This window comes from Schistocerca gregaria, chromosome X, assembly GCF_023897955.1.
Source record: "Schistocerca gregaria isolate iqSchGreg1 chromosome X, iqSchGreg1.2, whole genome shotgun sequence".
NCBI lineage: Eukaryota > Metazoa > Arthropoda > Insecta > Orthoptera > Acrididae > Schistocerca > Schistocerca gregaria.
Genome location: NC_064931.1, coordinates 289777824 through 289799687, shown reverse-complemented (window position 1 = coordinate 289799687; position 21864 = coordinate 289777824). Strand labels below are relative to the sequence as shown.

The 21864-nt window shown below is 40.3% G+C and overlaps 1 protein-coding gene across 1 annotated transcript in view; it reads left to right on the top strand.

Moving 5' to 3' along the window:
* The window catches only part of LOC126298819 (uncharacterized), an 81237-nt gene that overhangs the window by 24021 nt on the left and 35352 nt on the right, over window positions 1-21864 (top strand). The gene's annotated exons all lie outside the window — the stretch shown is intronic.

Genomic DNA, 21864 nt, shown 5'->3' with positions numbered 1-21864 from the left:
CACAAGAACATTTATATTTCTCAGACACGCTACAGCATTTTCCACACTTCCCAGTCAAGTTCTTTGCTAGCACTTAAACAGTCGAACACCGTTAGTTCATCGTACTGACTCGTCCATTTGCTAATGTAAGCACTACAACGAGGATAAAAAGAATTTATACGTTTTTTGAACACATGAACAAGCTGGTCATTACCACATTCAGAGATGACTCCTCTTACTTCAAGATGAACGAAGTTATTTTCAGTCCTTTCTTGCAGACTTGACACATTATCACCCAGGACGAAATACACTTCCATTATGGTCTTCTTTCCACTTTCAATGCACAATATTTGTTTTTGCAGGTAACTGGAGACACTACAAAGCAACCACAGGTATCCTTCAGCCAGAGGCTTTTCCAGGAAAATCCTAGTTTTAATGGGAACATTATGTTTAAACATGAAGTATGACTTAAGGGTATTGTACATTTGCAAAATTCTTTCAGTTTCAGATGTGATAGCCACTTTGTCTTACTATGAGGAATTATCTTATTTTCAGTTCCTAAAAAAATTGCAAATTTCAATCAAGTTTTGTCGTCTCACAGTATAAATTGAAAAACGAGAGAGTACTTCATGGACAAACACTTCTACATCCATCTTCAGAATGTCTGAAGCAACTCTAACGGCATTATGAATAATATGGCATGAACAGCCACTTCATATAATGTTGATCTCGAGTTCTTTATTCAGTTTACTGACACACATTGTTGGACAGATCGTTCTAGTCCGCCGAAGTTAACGTTGGCTTTATTGCCGCCAAGTGTAACACACCTGTGCGACTGATTGTTTTTTCTGAAGCACTTTCAGGATATGTTTGCCTGCAGTGTCAGACGTTTCGTTTGCGAAGTTTTGCATGTCAACAGTTTTAGTCTGCAGGCCTCCATGGCCAGAGCAAAGAACTGAATAATTACAGGAAAAAGTTAAAGATTTCCATGGTAGCTTCCATCAGTAATAATACCAAGAAAATGAACTTCAATTTGAAATTTTAAGTGATATAGGCGAGGCCTGACAATGCATGGCTCACGAGCCATTCCTATTCAGCTAGTACTTCCCCAGCCAATTCGAATCGTGCGTTGGCCCCGTCACAGCCACGCCAGACAACTGTCAGTCGTCATGGAACGTAAGCTGTAATACAAACTCCCCAAAACGCAAACGCCAAACGACAAAAAGGTTGATTTTTATTTAGTAATTTGTCTCAATGTGGTATACTTAAATTAATGAGATACTTAAATATTTAGGTCAGATTAGTTCAAATTGTTCTTGACAAGCCGGCTGCTGTGGCAAGCAGTTCTAGGCGCTTCAACCTGGACCCGCGCGACCGCTACGGTTGCAGGTTCGAATCCTGCCTCGGGCATGGATGTGTATGATGTCCTTGGGTTAGTTAGGTTTAAGTAGTTCTACGTCTAGAGGACTCATGACCTCAGATGTTAAGTCCCATAGTGCTCAGAACCATTTGAACCATTTTTTGTTCTTGACAAGTTCTGCAGTTCGATTTCAAAACTGCATTGTAGCGAAACGAAATTGGTGTTCCACAGACTCATTTGACACTGCGCTACGTTGAGTAGATTTAATGCCGTCCAATGAAGGAAATATAATTTCATATATGTATATTGCCCAAAAAAGGTGTTACTTTAAGAGCGAAATCAGTGGTTTTTGGGTACCGATTTTGAGGCATAATTGAAAAATTTCGGCATTTGTTTCTCTTATGAATATCATGAATGTTTTGTAAGCTGGAAACTACTTCTTGAAGATTTTTCTAACACGTTCACGACTATTTTCATTGGATTATTAAACAAAATGACATCTGGCTCTATACATTTACAGCCTTTAACACAACTATGAAACTCTTTGTCGACTTCACGGACATTGGAGGTAAATCCTGAAAATTTTATTTCTATGTATTCCTGTTTCAATACATTGCAACTCGGGAAATATAAATTTCCCTTGTTCAGTTGAAATTTAAACAACGTGTAAGTTTACACCAGAATCCAATAACATTCACAAACGTATCAATAATAGTTTCTTTCCTTGCAAACTTAAAATAAAATTATTTAAATCATTTGCAAAACCTATTAGAAATGGTGATGCTTATACAAAAAAGAGTGAATCAATCAGATCATCCTTAAGTTCCGTATTATCCGATTTTACTTCCCTATTCAAAACGTTGGAAAACTATATCCAAAGAGCAAAAAAAAAAATTCTGCACACAACCAACGAATTTCGGAATAAGAAGTATGTCTCCGTATTCTGCGTCAACTTCTTCCAAAAACTGTTTAAAAATTTCGGTAAGATAGTAACAGATTTCCTCAGTGTAATATATTCGTATTTCTCGTTACTTCTTAGATCGCTGTCAGCAGCCTGACTTTTCCACATGGTGCTTCCTAATCAAAAACACAATGAAGAATTGAACTTACGTATTTTCTTAACTAACCAACGAAACCAATTTCGATAGCGACGACAACTTGTGCACCATCGGTACAAATTGCAGGGCATTTTTCAAAACCAGCAATTTTGTCAACAAACTTTGTAACTGTTAAAAATAACCAAACCTGTTGCTCTGAGCTTCGAAACTAAAGGGAGTAACTCTTCATGCACAGAAAAAAATGGAGATTTGTGGTAAGGACTATGGGACCAAACTGCTGAGGTCATCGGTCCCTAGACTCACACACTAATTAACTTACGCTAAGGACCACGCGCACACACATGCCCGAGGCAGGACTCGACCCTCCGACCGGAGGGAGCCGCACGAACCGTGACAAGACACCCTAGACCGCAATGCTACCCCGCGCGGCTTATGTCGAAAAAGTCTTCCTTTATTACCCGAAAAAATTAGTAGTTGACTAATACACTAACAGTCTGTAATTAAATTATTTCTTTTGTATATTATGTTCCATATTCAGTGTTGTGTAGCAAACAGCTATTGTAAAATGTAGGCGACATCATCGAAACAATTTGCTTGCCGTTTCAATTGTAGATTATTTCATGTGTAAGCCGTCGCCGAAGCATTTCCGAGATTTCGCTAATTTTAAGCGTACGACATACGATGTAGTTAAACACTCTCCATTAAGGTTGGAAGATTCAGGCAACTCTTGTACTTCTATTTTTTTCACTTCTCGACAAAATGGCGCTATGTGTATTGCTTAATGGGGCAAAGAGAAATGTCAGCGAAATTACTATCTTTATATAGACTTAAGTATTTTCTGCGTATTAAGTATTGAGGTTTTCCATCGGAAAGTATTAAATATCACTCCTGATGAAAAACAAGCTTTTCAGAAACTTCCTGGCAGATTAAAACTGTGTGCCCGACCGAGACTCGAACTTGGGACCTTTGCCTTTCGCGGGCAAGTGCTCTACCATCTGAGCTACCGAAGCACGACTCACGCCCGGTACTCACAGCTTTACTTCTGCCAGTATCCGTCTCCTACCTTCCAAACTTTACAGAAGCTCTCCTGCGAACCTTGCAGAACTAGCACTCCTGAAAGAAAGGATATTGCGGAGACATGGCTTAGCCACAGCCTGGGGGATGTTTCCAGAATGGTCCCGAGTTCGAGTCTCGGTCGGGCACACAGTTTTAATCTGCCAGGAAGTTTCATATCAGCGCACACTCCGCTGCAGAGTGAAAATCTCATTCTGGAAGCTTTTCACAATTTCTTTGTTTTCGATATTTTTAAGAAAAAAGAAAGAAATAAGCAGAACCAAAACCGGAATGATACGGGCAGCATTAAGAATAGTGGGTTTGAAATTAGTTGAGACTTTAGACGTTTGGCTCACCGGACGGAAACTGACGCTTTCCCTTCCACGCCGCGAGCAGTTCGGTTGTTAAAGCGAACTTTTTGCCACGCTGTGGGTAAAGAGTACAATGTGGTGTCGCGCATTAAATGCATCTACGTTCATGAGCTAGGCCTATCGTTGGAAAGTATTTTCTGCCGTTGAAGTGTTCTGCATTCGCCAGGTATTGTGAAAAAGTTTTTCTGTTGGCGTTACTTTAATAACAACAGTGCAACAAGTCTGAACACGAAATTCGCAGTAAAAGCGGTCGTCCGAGAACACCATCACTGGCTGTGAAGATAATGTTCTGCTGCAAAAATATTCATTCGAATTCCAATGCGCCATATCACTCCGTTGTGATGCATAAAGCTCCAACAGTGCTGTGGAGAAAGCGGATATTTTGTTCTGGGTACAAAGAAATGTTCCACTGGATGATGTTGAACCTAACATGTATAAGCGCTCATTAGAGGAGAATATATCGCGAACCACATTTCACCAGCTCTGATCTAGGCACTCAGGGGCTAAAACATTGCTATCACTTCATATTTATTTCTAGCACAGCAAAAATTTCCAGTAATTTTGTAGTAATTGAGAGCCTTTCCAACCAGTTTGTTCCGACAAGCCATCGAGCTAAAACAGATGGTATTTCACGGTATGAAATGCATATATTGCCTCAGCTGAAATTATTCAGATCATTTTCGCTATAGGTTTGGAGGGAGATATCGCCGATTCTTCTTCCGATTTTTTGTGCTTGTTGGTTTTAGTGTAACATGCTCCACAATATCTAATCTCCCACCATATAATATAGAGAAGAAATACATGGAAGTAAATAAACTTAAAACGAGATTAATAATAAACTGCAAATCAGATAAAGGTTACACAGGACGCAATGCTGCAGGCTCTGCAAGCATTGTTTTCTGCACATGATTATATTTTTTATATTTGAAACTTAACGTGCACATAAAGTATTCTGCCTCATAATATACAATTCTTTATTCTCGAAGAAATGGTAATTAATTCGGATAATTTTCCATCAATTGCCATTTATTGTTACCCTTAGGCATAGCCAAAACGTTCTCTACAATCACAACAGCTAATATAAGTAACGAGCCACGACAGTCGATGAAGTGTTGCCAACCTGCCTTTCTCTCACCCGATTTATGCCTAGTTTCGAAGTCAATCTCACAGATGGCACTCGACGCCACAAATCATCATCCTGAGATGTTTTTTTAATTCTAGTTTTCAACTTGGGGTTAAAATAGAGCATTAAAAATCGGGTGGAATCCGCATAAACCGAATGACATGATAACCCTAATTGCAGATCACGCTCAGACTGACAATGTCAGTAATATGTAACAATAACAATCAGTGGCGGCTGCTGTGTAGGAGCAGAAGAGCACGTGAAGAACCTAACTTTTGACATCTTGCGGATTTCAAAATGGTTCAAATGGCTCTAAACACTATGGCACTTAATATCTGGGGTCATCAGTCCCCTAGACTTAGAACTCCTTAAATCTAACTAACCTAAGGACATCACACACATTCATGCCCGAGGCTGGAGTCGAACCTGCCGCCGTAGCAGCCGCGTGGTTCGACTGAAGCACCTAGAACCGCTCGGCCACAGCGGCCGGCCCCTTGCGGATTTATTGGTTATTTTTCTTTGAAGTTATCTGAAATATACGGCACTGGAATCTACCGGCGCAGTGATACATTGCTACTCCTCTAGGCTCCGTGAAACTTGGTATCAGAGTCGCAAGCCCATCTTCTGTTGTGCACGATTCAAGGAGTCTTTGCCGTATGGATAAAGTTATATGGGTATGACAAATTACTTGCACAGCCCATAGCGTGCACAGCTAGTTCGTAGCACATTACGTGATTGCCAGTAGGTGGAATAAATCCCACTAGACCAGTGGTCATGAAATTGGGGGTCGCATGCATCTCGAATCAAGTATTCGTGCGGCCGACGGTGCTCAGCCGCATTTTATAATAATAATCATCTATCAACTAAAAGCCAGATCTAAAAACGTTATCTTGGGTTATGGTCTTCTGAAGAGTGTACTTTCCCTGCTCAGTAACAACCAAAAACTACGTACAAAAGTAGTATAATATTTTAATAAGTGGTTAATTTTAATTGACGTTGTTGAATTCTGCCGTGAGCGAAGTAGACTTGACCACTTACCTCAGGTGCAGAGGTGAGCAGAGCAGCCGCTGCGGCGGTAGTCGAGGGAGGGGAGGAATGTTTCATTGTCTTCCAGTACTGACAACTCACGGGTTTACGCGACTCCTGCCAACCAGCTGCTATGGTACAAATTTCAGTCGATACTAAAACGGATCCAAGATTGCACATTGTAGAAACGGTCATCTTCAAAAGCAGTATGTATTTGTAGCAAGGAATATGATATTAAATTATGGCTGTTGTAATACACCGCAATGAACAGAAGAAAGAGACATTAAAATCATTTACAACGAAATGAACACCCTTAGCTGCTTACAGGCGTTGAAGATGAAAATGTGTGCCCCGACCAGGATTCTAACCCGGGATCTCCTGCCCCGGTCGGGCCACACATTTTCATCTGTCCCCGTTGACGTATGTCAACGCATGTAAGCAGCTAAGGGTGTTCATTTCAGTGTAGTTTCATTCTGACGAGCTGCATGGTCATCGATGGTATCTGTTCTTTCGGACATGTCCGGAAGAACCGATACCATGTTAGTATATTAAAATCATTTACTAAACATTTGTGATAGTGTCTCATGTTGCATAGTGCAATTAAATACAACGTCAGTTATTGTTATTAATAAATTAATCAATGCTGACACAGCCAACACAACACTTCGTCAATTGCAAAGGCACGCTGAAAAGTAATGCCCTGGAATTTATGTGAAAACTCTAATAAAATGTGTTCATGTAAAAATATATTTAGTGTTCTACGTCTTTATTCTTCATGTCTACGTATTTATTTCTCAAAATAAACACACTGGCGACGAACACACGTCTCTCATGGAGTAACTGCGTTTGACTTTCTTGAGGGAGCCACCATCGCACCTCTGCTGGCACCACATCACTGTCACAGTGCAGTTGTGGAAGGTGTTAAAGTTTCGGAACTATGTAAATCGGAAGGGGCGAGTTCGGGACCATATGGAGGATGATCTAGATAATGATCCCAAGGCGTCGGATTGTTGCACATGTCGCAGCACTCGTGTGTGGTCTGGCATTGTCATACTGATTTAGAGGCTGTTCCATGCGTCGACGAACTGTTCGAATTTTTGCTTTCAGTTTTCTGAGGTCCTCGCAGTACCATGCAGAATCTATGGTGGTGTCTTCAGGTGCGAATTCCCAAATCTACCAAATCTTGAACTTCCCAGAACACTGTGAGCATGACTTTGCCTGCTGATGGCATGGTCTTGAAATATTTGGTGTCAGTTATCCTTTACGGCGAAACTCCATTGATGCTGTCTTGTTATGGGGGTCAAATTATGAACCATACTTTCATTACCTGTTACAGTATTGTTAAGGAACCCATCACCTTCACGATCAAAACGCAAAAGAAATTGAGAGATCGCAAATCTCGTCTGCTTCGTGTGATGAGTGAACATTCGAGGCCCTCAGCGTGCACATAGCTTTTGGCGACGCTTGTGGTGACACCTATGTGAAACGGAGAACAGGCGACACAAGGTGTTCGAATGGCGCTGACTTTTAATGATCAGTACGTGGTGGGATTGCACCGAACTTACCGCGTCCTTGTTATAGCTAGTCCATTGGTGGCTCATAACATACTAATTTATGTAAGTTACTAATAAAATCGATACATCTTCGTTAAGAAGTGCCTCCCCACAATGACGCTCTAGGCTCTTCAGCAAAGAAGTTTGATGACCGCTGCACTAGATGGTAGCACACGCCTCAGATATGCCTATTAATTCATTATATATTAAAATAGCTGTGTGGACGGGGCGTGAGTCGTACTTAGGTAGCTCAGATGGTCTTGGAACCACTCCTCAGCAGCCTCCGACAACGCCTGACTGGGATGTCCCTTTGGTGGTTACACTTTTTACTGCACTGACTATGTGGATGATCTGGTACTCCTTCTTCGCAGTAATGACGATGTTCATGCAGCACAGGCGTGGGTCGCGACCTACGGCGCGGCATCGGGGAGCCATCTCAATCTCCACACATCGCACATCCTGTCTATAGGCAGAAGTCTACCCGACGAGTGTGTCGCACCGCTACGAATCAGTGACACAATCCGCTGTCTTGCATTGAATTTACATCTGACATGAAGCGTTCAACAGCCCTTAACTACAGGCGTTTATTGAATCAGATGAGAGCAGGAGTCACCGTCTTAGACATCTAGACCTCCTACAACGGACACGATATGCTAACGTCTATTTGGCGTCACGTATCCCCCCATTTCGCACAGATACTCCAGATACCACCTACCCTGGTTCACCGCATGTTGGAAGTTTTGAGATCCTTTGTTAATTCGGACATGTTATTTAAGATTCGTTACGAGTCCCTAACTCTCCCGAGGAGCAGGAGGCCTTTGTCATGTTCAGAACAGAGCGAAGGCCCTGTTCGTCAGCTGTCACCTGCAGCTGTGGCGACGAAGTCCGACGTGCCTCACAAGTCTCTTACTTGAGGCCTTACGACCAATCTCACTCGCACCGCCTGTTATGATATCGGACATCCCAGCACCTTTCTTCGACGTTAGCCAATTCTTCCTTGAATTGAGCTACATCCGCATGGCACTACTACCTACACGCTTGATGATGACGAGGGCGATATATGCTGCCATGCAAAAGAACACGACGCCGAATGTGATTGAAAGCAAACACCCCACTACAAAGTGGCGTGCTGTGTGGCAGGCAGTGAATGCCACCACCCTTGATACTGACGTGCAATCTCCATGGTACGTAACTGTTAATGGGAAACAGTTGCGCCAGTCCCGCCTGCATCACATCCACCTCGCCGATTCACACTTGTGCGCCATATGCCAAGTGATTGACACGGATGAACATCGTTTCAAATGCGGGTCGTCAAAGGACGTTTGGTATTTGGTGCATCAGATATTGGCTTTTCTCACACGCAATACTCCCGACAGGATAACTGCCCGATCACTTCTTTTCCCCGATGAGATGTTATTTCACAAGAGGGAAAACGAGCTCTGTGGCGTGGATTAGCGGCCACGCTGTTCACTACCTATTCGGTAATGGCGAGAAGACAGTATCCGATTTTTGGTATTACCTCAACGAACGACATTGTGCGATCGTCAAGAAACCTAAATATAGGCAATATTTTTCTAATTTTCTTTGGAGCGCATTCCATAATCCGCCTCGCAGCTGGATTATCGATGACATGAGAAGGTAACCATAGCACCTCTTCCTAGTTCCTTTTTTATGACATTGAACAAACAACGAAAACAACACAGCAACGAGATGGCAGTCACCGAAAAATTCGCAGCGGGCTATAGTATGGGAGCATCCTTTGTGGTAACGGGACGACTTCCTATTCTGTTTATGTAGCCGAAGAGGAACGGCTTTCCTTTTATCCATTTGTATAAAAATAAAACAAAAATAAGAAGTAGAAAAATAAAATAAAAAAAGATGGTAGAGCACTTGCCAGAGAAAGGCAAAGGTCTCGAGTTAGTCTCGGTCCGGCACACAGTTTTAATCTTCCAGGAAGTTTCTTATCAGCACACACTCCGCTGCAAAGTGAAAATCTCATTGTATTAAAATTAAATCCGATGTCCGTATGTGTTATATTGATAGAAAAAGACAATTTTTAGGGTTTCTGAATGAGTTAGAATATATTAAGTTTTGGATTTTATCATACAGTAATCCTTCTGTCTTGCTAATAGGAGGGTGCACCAGTTTAGTGAACCTCCTTTAGCTGTAGTCAACTGACCATGTTGGTAGACATTACTACTCGTACTTGAATTTAATCATTCCCACAATCCCGCGTCCGGCCATCCTGATTTAGGTTTTCCGTGATTTCCCTAAATCGCTCCAGGCAAATGCCGGGATGGTTCCTTTGAAAGGGCACGGACGACTTCCTTACCCATCCTTCCCTAATCCTATGAGACCGATAGCCTCGCTGTTTGGTCTCTTCCCCCAAACAACCAACCATTCCCACAAACAGTAGTTTGTGTTTGGAACTGGTTATTTACGAGTACTGTGCGCGTGACAGTACGAACACGAAACAGTGAATCGGCTTTCGCGTGCAGCGTCAACATGAACACTCTGTTGAATTTATTTTAAGACCTAACAGAAAACTAAATTACAGGAAAAGTTAGCCACAAAGGAAATAGGGCCTCCCAGACAAGATCCGTTGATTGAGAAAATGAGGGTACCAAATAAGCGTGACACCAAGCGAACATTTAACAAAGAAGTGTACAAGAAGCGTAAGTGATTATGTGGGTGCAACATAATAATTGCACTGTATTGTTTACCCAACCTGATTTTTCTGCCAGGAAGTTAATTCTTGAACTAATGCAGGTTTTAGGGACCTTGTAGATTTGTCCGAAAAAAAGGTACAACTCCCGCTTGAACAAAAATGCGGAGACTGAACTCTCAGTGCTTGTTAAAGTGAAGATCAGTACTCAGCTTGACAGCGTATACAGTGTATCTGTGAGAAAACATAGCAAGCAAGTGGATAGCAACTGACATATCCTCTCCAGGTTAATACATGGCGTAAAATTTTGATAGGCGGCGTCAAATATTGCGAGGCGTTTGAGTGAGCTTTACGTGGTCAAGATAATAGGGAAGATACAGAAAACCCGAGAATGTTTCGTGGGCTTGTAAATTATGTTCTATGATGGCTCAGTGAAGGGACACTTAGAAATGGCAACTGTGTTTAAAGATACATCCAAAACAGTTAAAAATGCGCTTTTGGACAGTATTCAAAGCGTATGCCGAGAAATTCTAAATGCTCATTATTTGGCTGTAATGGTGGACGAAACAACAGATGCATCTATCATTCAACAATTGGCAGTTGGGTATACATACGAATTTCGTGGTTCTGTTGTGAGGAGATTTTTGGGGTTCTCCAATCCTGACGCACAGGATGCCGAGACATTATGTAGGACGATAAATTATGAATTGCAAAAGCATGCGGATGCAATGAAGGCAAAGGTGATGGCACAATGCTATGACGGTGCTACTGTTAAGAGCGGAGGCATAAACGGTGTTCATATAAGGACTAATAGGTATATCCTCTGGCTTATTATATCCATTGCTGTGCTCAACAGTTAAATCTGGTCCTGCAAATAGCTACATAGCTAAACAAATCTGCTAGAGCACTTTTTCCAATCACTCTGGGTTCCAGTTTATCTGCTGGTCACACAGATGAAGTGTGCTAAACAGAGTTGCGCAAACTAGACTAGCACGAATAGGGACTATAAGGTGGCTGTTTAAGAGTCAGATACTCCAAACAGTTAAGAAGATGAAGGAAATTCTGATCAATTGTTTAGAAGAAATTATCCTCGCTGATCATGCAAATGACAAAACCAGAAGAGAAAGTCGTGGCTTCCTCCCAAGTTAAAAGATCTTGAGCTCTTATTTAGGCTAGAATTTTTTCATGGGATCATGCCACATCACACATACTCTTCGGAAAGCTATAACAGCGTTCAAGATACAGTTAGAAGAATAAGAAACATTGCCATTGAAGAAATTTCATCATATTCTGAGAACAATCCTAAAGAAAAGAAAAACAGAAAAAAAATAGTGACGCCATAAGTCACATGAATGAAAGATTTTCATTCAAAAATCACCCGGTGGCATAAAAATTATTAGATGCGAACTCTTTCTCTATTTTCTACAAATTTTTCTGAGAGACAACCTGACTATTGAAACTTAACCATGGCTATTGAAAGTTGTTGAAGCTAGAAGTGCCCTACACAACGTGGATCTAGACACAGTTCTGCGATTAAGTGAAGAAATTAGAATAATTATAACAAATGCTCCTACAACATTTGAGCCTGAACATTGTTCCTGAACATTGTTCCTCAACAATGAAAAGTATAAAAACTTTCTTCGGAACACAGTAACGGTGAATACACTTTCGGTATGGGCAATGCTTGCAACTGAGAAGAAATTTGTGAATAATACGAAAGACTTCAATCATAGCATGATACACATTTACACTATTGAAAAACAGATGCATAGCTTTTCTTTATAAATAGGTAGTGTCAGTAATGCTGGAATATATTTTTCTCTATTTAGCATGTACCTACAGTGAAGTGTAACGTGTATTAATACTAACTTTTGTGTGTACTTTGTGAAGGACAGTACAGTACTTTTATAGGACGAAATTATGGTGTTTCACTTGTTCGGGAAGTGAAATTTGATGAGGAATAATATATCAGTAATATTAATATTTATCTGAAGAAACGGCAAGTAGCGAAGGCTTACACGTTATTTCGTTCTTGCCCCATGCTGTACTTAATTATGTACAAACGAACAAAAGTTAGAAAAAAATTTTCTGTCGCCAGACAAGTTATGCATATAATAATAATAATAATAATAATAATAATAATAATAATAATAATAATAATAATAATAATAATAATAATAATAATAATAATAATAATAATAATAATAATATTTTATTATTATTATTTATTTCTTTCTTTTCTCAGACGCTTTGTCTGGTCAAAAATGGAAAGTGACCTGGACCTTGATCAACTTTGACTTCCTTTTAACTGTACAGTTTATGTTATATTGCATTTAGGAACTTTCGGGTAATTGAACATGTATCAATTACGGATTTCTGTAGTTGTATATGTAAGTTTGGATGTAGCTGTATTGCATTGATGTACTGGTGGATATTGTGTGATATGACTCCTGTAGGTGATAGTATAATTGGTATAATGTCAACTTTATCCTGATGCCACATGTCCTTCACTTCCTCAGCCAGTTGTATGTATTTTTCAATTTTTTCTCCTTTTTTGTATATTTGTTGCATTGGGTATGGATATTTCCATTAGTTTTGTTAATTTCTTCTTTTTATTGGTGAGTATGATGTCAGGTTTGTTATATGGTGGTGTTTTATCTGTTATAGTGGTTGTGTTCCAGTTTAATTTGTATTAATCATTCTCCAGTACATTTTGTGGTGCATACTTGTATGTGGGAACATGTTGTTTTATTAGTTTATGTTGCGTGGCAAGTTGTTGATGTATTATTTTTGCTACATTGTCATGTCTTCTGGGGTATTCTGTATTTACTAGTATTGTACATCCGCTTGTGATGTGATCTACTGTTTCTATTACTTGTTTGCAAAGTCTGCATTTATCTGTTGTGGTATTGGGATCTTTAATAATATGCTTCCTGTAATATCTGGTGCTTATTGTTTGATCCTGTATTGCAATCATGAATCCTTCCGTCTCACTGTATATGTTGCCTTTTCTTAGCCATGTGTTGGATGCGTCTTGATCGCTGTGTGGCTGTGTTAGATGATATGGGTGCTTGCCATGCAGTGTTTTCTTTTTCCAATTTACTTTCTTCGTATATGTTGATGTTACGTGATCTAAAGGGTTGTAGAATTGGTTATGAAATTGCAGTGGTGTAGCCGAAGTATTTATATGAGTGACTGCTTTGTGTATTTTGCTAGTTTCTGCTCGTTCAAGAAAGAATTTTCTTAAATTGTCTACCTGTCCATAATACAGGTTTTTTTTTTGTCTATAAAGCCCCTTCCTGCTTCCTTTCTGCTTAATGTGAATCTTTCTGTTGCTGAATGTATGTGATGTATTCTATATTTGTGGCATTGTGATGGTGTAAGTGTATTGAGTGCTTCTAAGTCTGTGTTACTCCATTTCACTACTCCAAATGAGTAGGTCAATATTGGTATAGCATATGTATTTATAGCTTTTGTCTTGTTTTTTTGTCAATTCTGTTTTCAGTATTTTTGTTAGTCTTTGTCTATATTTTTCATTTACTTCTTTAATATTTGTATTATCTATTCCTATTTTTTGTCTGTATCCTAGATGTTTATAGGCATCTGTTTTCTCCAGCGCTTCTATGCAGTCGCTGTGGTTATCCAATATGTAATCTTCTTGTTTACTGTGTTTTCCCTTGCCTATGCTATTTTTCTTACATTTGTCTGTTCCAAAAGCCATATTTATATCATTGCTGAATACTTCTGTTGTCTTTAGTAATTGGTTGAATTGTTGATTTGGTGCTGCCAGTAGTTTTAGATCATCCATCTATAGCAAATGTGTGATTTTGTGTGGGTATGTTCCAGTAATATTGTATCCATAATTTGTATTATATAGCATGTTGGATAGTGGGTTCAGAGCAAGGCAGAACCAAAAAGGACTTAGTCTCCGAGTCTCCTTGGTATATTCCACGCTTAATCTGTATTGGCTATGATGGGATATTATTTGAATTTGTTTGGATATTAAGAGTGGTTTTCCAATTTTTCATTACTATGTTTAGGAACTGTATCAGTTTAGGATATACTTTGTATATTTCCAATATTTGTAGTAACCATGAGAGGGGTACACTATCAAAAGCTTTTTGGTAATCAATGTATGCATAGTGTAGCGACCTTTGTTTAGTTTTAGCTTGATATGTCACCTCTGCATCTATTATCAGTTTCTCTTTACATCCTCGTGCTCCTTTGCAACAGCCTTTTTGTTCTTCATTTAAAATTTTATTCTGTGTTGTATGTGTCATTAATTTTTGTGTAATGACTGAAGTTAATATTTTGTATATTGTTGATAGGCATGTTATGGGTCGATATTTAGCTGGGTTTGCTGTCTCTGCTTGATCTTTAGGTTTCAGATAAGTTATTCCACGTGTAAGTGTATCAGGGAATGTGTATGGGTCTGCAATGTAACTGTTAAAAAAATTTAGTTACATGTGAATGTGTTGAGGTGAACTTCTTTATCCAGAAATTTGCTACTTTATCTTTTGCAAAATTATCACTTCAGGCATTTGTGGTATCATCTTGTATGTGTCTGTTTCTACTTGTATCCACCGTGCACGTCTGTTGTGTTGTACCAGGTTTGACCATATGTTGCTCCAGAAGTGTTCCATGTCTGTTACGTTTGGTGGATTGTCTTTTAATGTGTGTGTTACCTATTGTCTGGTAAAATTTATTATGGTTTGTGTTGAATGTTTGGTTTTGTTTCCTTCTATTTTCACTTTTTTTGTATCTTCTAAGTCGTTGGCCAGTGCTTGTAATTTCTGCTTCTTTTCATCTAATTGCTCTATCGCTTCTTGTTGTGAGATTTTACCTCAGCTTTTTCGTTTTTTTTCCCGACATTTCATTTCTTATAAATTGTGTTAGCTGTCAGAAGTCTCTTCTCAGTTTTTCTATTCTGATCTGTAGCCTGTGTTGCCATGCTGGTTTTGTGGGTTTCTTCTGTGTGTTGGTTGGTTCTGATCTCTGCCGAGAGTGTATATTTAGTGTAGTGAGTGCTCCTATATAAACCAGTAGTTGTAACTCTTCCATAGTTGTTTTCATTTATTTTGTTGTGTATGATAGTTGTTATTGTTGTTTCGACTTGTGGGTTATTTGGTGGTCTATGCAAGAATTGTCTAATGTCTGTGTCTTTGTATTCTATATATATCAGCTGAAATTCTTCTTCTATATCTAACATGTGTGTCACTTCGTGTTCTATTTGTGCTTGTTCTGGTGGCTGTCTTAAGATTTCGTTTTCCTCTGATTGTTTAATTGATGTGTGGTGTTCTTTGTTTGTTTGCTCTGGGATGTTTGAGTCCATTACTGTATTATTTTCTTCTTCTTCTTCTTCTTGCACATTATTTTGTTCCAGTATTTGTTGTACTTGTTGTTTGATGTTTTCTAATTCTGACTGGGGTATCCTGTTATTTTTGATTATCACACAGATCTGATCAGCTAGTCGTTGTTCTGTTAAAAAAAAAATTATTCTGGGTATCTGGTAATAAATGTTGTGTATACTTGTGATCTGTATCTGGTTGTTGGTTCCTAGGTTTGTTGCTTGGTAATAACAGAACATGAGGTGCCGGTTGTTGTTGTTGTTGTTGTTGTTGTTGTTGTTGTTGTTGTTGTTGTTGACATGGGCTGCAGATGATCATAATCATAACTGTTATATGGCAGGTGCTGTTTCACAAAAGTATATAAGAATCCAAAAAAAATTTTGAACACCAACAGTGAATACTGACGAGCTGCCACTGATAATCAGAATACTTAGAGCACTACAAATGTTAAAAATTAACGCACTGTAGTTATTTCAATATATCTTCAGTTCGAGCAAATGTTTCCCGAGGCGAAATTGTGTTAAATCAGTTTTACTTACATGAAATAATCCCTCATTGACACGTGTTCACGAAATGGTGAATGTATTGACACAAAGATTGATTGATAGACTATTTCCCGCCTGCCAGCACAGGGCACACCTACGTTATAGTTCGGCCATCTGTGCCAATATTCGTAATAGTGATTTATTTTGTTAAATTCGGCGGGTATATTTCTTAAGGAATGAAGTTGTGATTATAAGAACATCAGTGTGAGTAAGGAAGTCAGAATTGTTAGACTGATTTATTAATTACACGCTATATATTAATACGGGACGTTACGCAATTTGGCGCCAAATTTGATGCGGGGGTCACTTAAATCTGCTCTCGCCCAAGGACACCGTAGTAGCCAGTCTATCACGGCCTTCTTGCTCTCCGGGCCTGTTGCCGTGACCATCTGTCACTTGTGGAATGGGTAACCCGACTCTTTACCGTTTCGTGTAGCTACAGAGGCGAATATAGTTATATTTGATACGACAAATCACAACCCGCAATGTGGTATAAACGCCACAAAATGTTCGAAGTCATATCAGATCTTTTTGAAATTCTGTACTTTTTGGATAAAACTGTTCCCTGGTTTAAGCCCACCTTTATGAAAGTTACTTACACTATTGTCATAAACAAGGTTCTCGTAATTACATCACTTTCAGTGGCTACCCTGTGTGACGGATGTGAAATTTCTTTCGAAAATCATGTTTAAAAGGAAAGTAGATATTTGACCTTAAACACAGAACGTCATCTGTAAGCAAAACAACAATGATGATAGAATCGAAAGAAACAGTGAGGATTCTCAGTTGTCTCACAAACATACATGCTAACGAAATTTGAGGAAAAAATTACCTAGCATAATTTCTTAACTATGTTTGAAAATTGTCTAACATTAGATATGCCCATATATAGTAAACACCGAAGATGAAACAATTACGTTGCAACAGGTTTTAGACATAAATGAAATTGTTGCCAAGGCGGAGTTTCAACAAGACTCATGTTTATACTCAAGGAAACAGTATTAACAATGGAGGTAAATACTTTCACCTTCCTCCTTCCTGTGGACTGAATTTCTTTCTTTCAAATGCAACTGAGTCTAAGTACTCAGTGAGACCGCAACTGTGTAATTTTGTATTTTTCTTTCGAGGGCAACTTATTTCTCTCATTCTGCCTGAATCGGCTGAGTCGAGATAAACCACTTTGAATCTGAACTCTTTGGCTTAATCTCTGGTAGAAATGGATTGAAAAAAATAGACAACTTCAGAAATACGTCGATAAATGGTCTTCAACAGACGGGAGTACGGTTTCATTCTGGGTCTTGTTAAATTGTAAAGTTATTCATGTATAGTAGAAGCGGGGGTACAAGTCCTGAATAACAGAATAAAATTTTTATATCCTAATTTGGAAAGGAGATTGAAATTCAGGGGGAAGAAATGAAAAGTTCGAGGCTCGCCGATGACATCGTAATTCTGTCAGACAGCAAAAGCGATGGGACACAGCATCTTCTACGCAGCGATGAAGAGGGGATTTTCGCGTACGACTATTTCAAGTGTGTACTATGAATATCACGAATTCGGTAAAACATCAAATCTCCGACATTGCTACAGCCGGAAAAACCTCCTGCAAGAACGGGAACAGCAACGACCGATGATAATCGTCCAACGTGACAGAACTGCAACCCTTCCGCAAGTTGCTGCAGATTTCAATGGTCGGCCATCAGCAAGTGTCAGCGTCCCAACTATTCAACGAAACATCATGAATATGGGCTTTCGGAGCCGAAGGCCCACTCGTATACCGTTGATGACGGCACGTTACAAAGCTTTACGCCTCGCCTGGTCCCGTCTACTGATGACTGCAAACATCTAGCCTGGTTGGACAAGTCTCATTTCAGATTGTGTCTGGCGGATGGACGAGTACAGGCATGGAGACAACCTCATGAATCCATTTACCCTGCATGCAGGCAGGGGACATTTCAAGCTGATTGAGGCTTTGTAATGGAGTGGGGCGTGTGCAGTTGGACTGATACGGGACCCCTGATACGTCTAGATACGACTTTGACAGATAACACATACATAGGCATCCTGTATGATCACCTGCATCCATTCATGTCCATTGTGCATTCCGACGGACTTGGGCTATTTCAGCAGGACAATGCGACACCCCACACTGCGGCATGGCCGTTGACAATATGGAACGCTGTTTTATTCCTGTAACACGGCTTGAAGCTAACGGTTGATAAATAACTGTGGGGATGTATTGCTTCTTTCCTAGAGTTTATTCCGACTTACTGGATCCTCTGTTTTCATGATCTGGCAAATGTATTAATTTAATACTGTGGCCGAATGCTCTTCTTACCGCCACATTCATAAGTTAATCTAAGGATGGGAAGTAGAGCCCCCGTCTGTCTGTGAATGGCGTAAACTTTGTTCTGTGTTATCGTATTTTAACAGTTTGGGTATCGTATTTGCATAAAAAAGTGTGGAAAACAGTCTAAAAGCTACTCATGCTGTACGGTATACAAGACCGACGGTCGTTAATCTATCCCTCACATCCCTCAGATTCATCAGTCTGGCTCACCTCCAACTCGAAGCTAACTAGCTGTCTATTAGGTATGAGCTGATTGAGATATACTAGATTACTGGATTTAGTTACCATCAAGCAAGCAAGCCAGCCCGCCCTGCTAGACGCGGGGTCTAAATCGCTGTTTCTCGAGAGGGAAGGCGTGCCGGTCCCCGGCCCGAATCCGCCCGGCGGCTTAGTGTGGAGGTCCGGAGTGCCGGACAGTCTGTGGATGGCTTTTAAAGTGGTTTTCTAGCTGCCTCGGCGAATGCGGGCTGGTTCCTCTTATTTCGCCTCAGTTACACTATGTCGGCGAGTGCTGCTCACACTGTCTTCACGTACGTGTACACCATAGTTACTCTACCATACAAACATTTTGGGTTACACTCGTCTGGTATGAAACGTTCCCGCTGGGGAGGAGGAGGAGGAGGTGGTGGTGGGGCGGTGGTCCAAGGGCAGCCGAAACGCAATCGCACAATAACCAAGGGTTCGGTGTGGGGCTGCTGGCGGTGGGGTGGGTGGACTGCTGTGGCCTGTTGTGTGGTTGTGAACCGCTGAGCACTACGGCGGGACGAAGCCTCTCCATCGTTTCCAGGTCCTCGAATGAATACACAATACCATCAAGCTATCCTTCCGTCAAGTGAAGGTAAAGGTTTGCCTATGGATTTCTAAGGCTAGCGACATTGTAGGTATAAAACAGAGTTACGCAGGAGCTCATACAACTTCAGAGAAGGCATTTAGGATTATTGAGTATCTATCAACATCTCCTAGGTCTATCCATGAAGGGACCTTTAGTGAACGCAGAGATATCCCATTGAAACTGACTGCTCGAATACTTACTGGAATTCCAGATTTGAGGACTGTCTAGCCAAAATTGCTTAGTCCGCAGACTAGAACTGAACAGGTGAGCATCCAGTAGAAAATAATAATTCAGTAACAATGCACACACCTTTCAACAAACTGTGGATTCGTTGTTACTGATGAGTGATAAACACTATTCTTAAAAAAATATCACAATGTCAAAAGAAATTTATCGCAAAGAAACTACGATAGGTAACGACCTAGCTGATTAATTTTAATACCTGTTGAGTCATCTTCATGCTGAGATCATTACTCCCAAATCGTTAGGAAGACTATAAGGCTTAACAGTCGATTATGGTTAAAATTTCGTAATCTTTAGTTCATCCAGTGAATTGGCGCCCAGCTTCCAAATGGCTATCATTGAGAGGCAACACCCTCCAACGCACTGATTTTGACGAAGAAATCAAGAAAATTACAATCCCTGCTTACAAAGGATGCTTTCTAGTTCCTTGCCTCGGGGTCTGTCCACAGTGTATGAGGTCTGACCGCCTGCATGAAACATTCCAGTCAGAAAAAACCTGTTGATTCACAGACTGACTGTCCACAGTGCCAATAAAAAAATCGACGTGGTTCTACAGAATAAGAAAGCTGGAGAATCACAGAAATTACAGCAAGACCGACAACTGAAAGAACAAAGTCGCCCCCCATTTACACACCTGTGCAGTCATAATCTTCAGACCTGTGTTCACAACTGCAATGCTTATTGCGAGAGCTTTCTTCGATTTTATATTGTGTTAATTACAACCTTGTTAAAATTTAATGGAAAGAACTCTGAAGTTCTTAAGTGAATTGCAACTGAACTTAAGTGACGAAATGCTATGACGGACTATGTTCGAATGAATAATAAGTGGCCAAGAGAGAGAAAACGAGGAATCATGGTTATGCAAAGGGAGTGTTTTGAAGAACTCTTAAACCCAAGTGGAGATCCGGTCGCGGAGGGAGAAACAGAGGAGGAGGAAGAGGAATTGCAAACAGAAAAGGACTTAATACAGAAGTGTAAGATGCACTGAGGAAGGTGAAAGGAGGGAAGGTACCAAGTTTGGATGATCTGAGTGTACAGATGGTGAGAGCGGTAAGAGAGGTGGGAATTCAGTGGCTCTCCTTTCTGTTACCTATCAGGAAATCATATTGACAAGCCAATGTGCAGGGACAGTTTTGGAAACACTAATTAGAACAAAAGGATAAGAGAACATGGGTTTAGAGCAGTAAGGTCCACGGTAGGAATAATGTAAGCTGTAAGACATCTACAGCGACACCACTGTGACTATAGAATACATAGACAGATGGTCTTTCTGTGCATGGAAAACCATAGGACAGTGTGTGTAGAGATGCGTTATGGAAGACTCTGGAGCACAGATGTAGAAAAGCAGAGGCAGTAGACTGCAAGTGAAGTGCAAAACAGGAGTGAGAATCATATTAAAGTGAGAGATCAGATTGATAGAAGCAGAAGAATGGCTTCAGGCAGAGAAGTGCACTTTCATCATTGTCTTTCACTGTGATGCTGGATGAGATGATGACCAGAATAGAACAAAAAATTGGAGGAAAGATGAAAGCAGTGGTGTTTTTGCAGACGATTGGATGATTTGGCAAATAAGGAGCAAGTAGTGCTGGTTCAAATGGCTCTGAACACTATGAGAATTAACATCTGTGGTCATCAGTCCCCTAGAACTTAGAACTACTTAAACCTAACTAACCGAAGGACATCACACGCATCACACGCATCCATGCCCGAGGCAGGATTCGAAACTGCGTCCGTAGCAGTCGCGCGGCTTCCGGACTGAGCGCCTAGAACCGCGAGACCACTGCGGCCGGCACTAGTGCTGGAGCATCAGGATGTATAGCAACGAATAGTACAAGAATATTGGATGGGAATTTAGCCTAAGTGTAAAATGATGAGTACCACTAGGAAGGAGAGTCACAACTGGAATAACAACTGGTAGGGAGTTACTGAAAAAGGAAGTGTTTAAAACATTTGAAAAGTTTAATAGAGCAAAATGGGAGAAACGACAGAAATAAATGAGGAGAAAAGACAAGCAGAAGCAGCCAGGGAGTGTGTTAGCAACCTGAAAGGGAACAAGAATGTCCCCTAAAACAGGTAAAAGTTTATATATCGGGATCAGGAATTAGTAGAGGATCAATGACGCGATAGGATACAGGAATCCACGCTAAATGGTAGAGACATGTTAAACGAATGGAGGAGAGGAAGATATGTAGAAAGTTGCAGGAGATACAAGGGAAGTGAGGAAGACCAAGAGGCAGATGGTGAAAGCGGTGGTGGTACGTAATTACGCAAAATCGATGAACCTTACACAAATATGAAATTATTACTATGTTAAAATATGTTGTCTATGTTTTGCAGCAAGCTAAACACGCGATCTAGTGT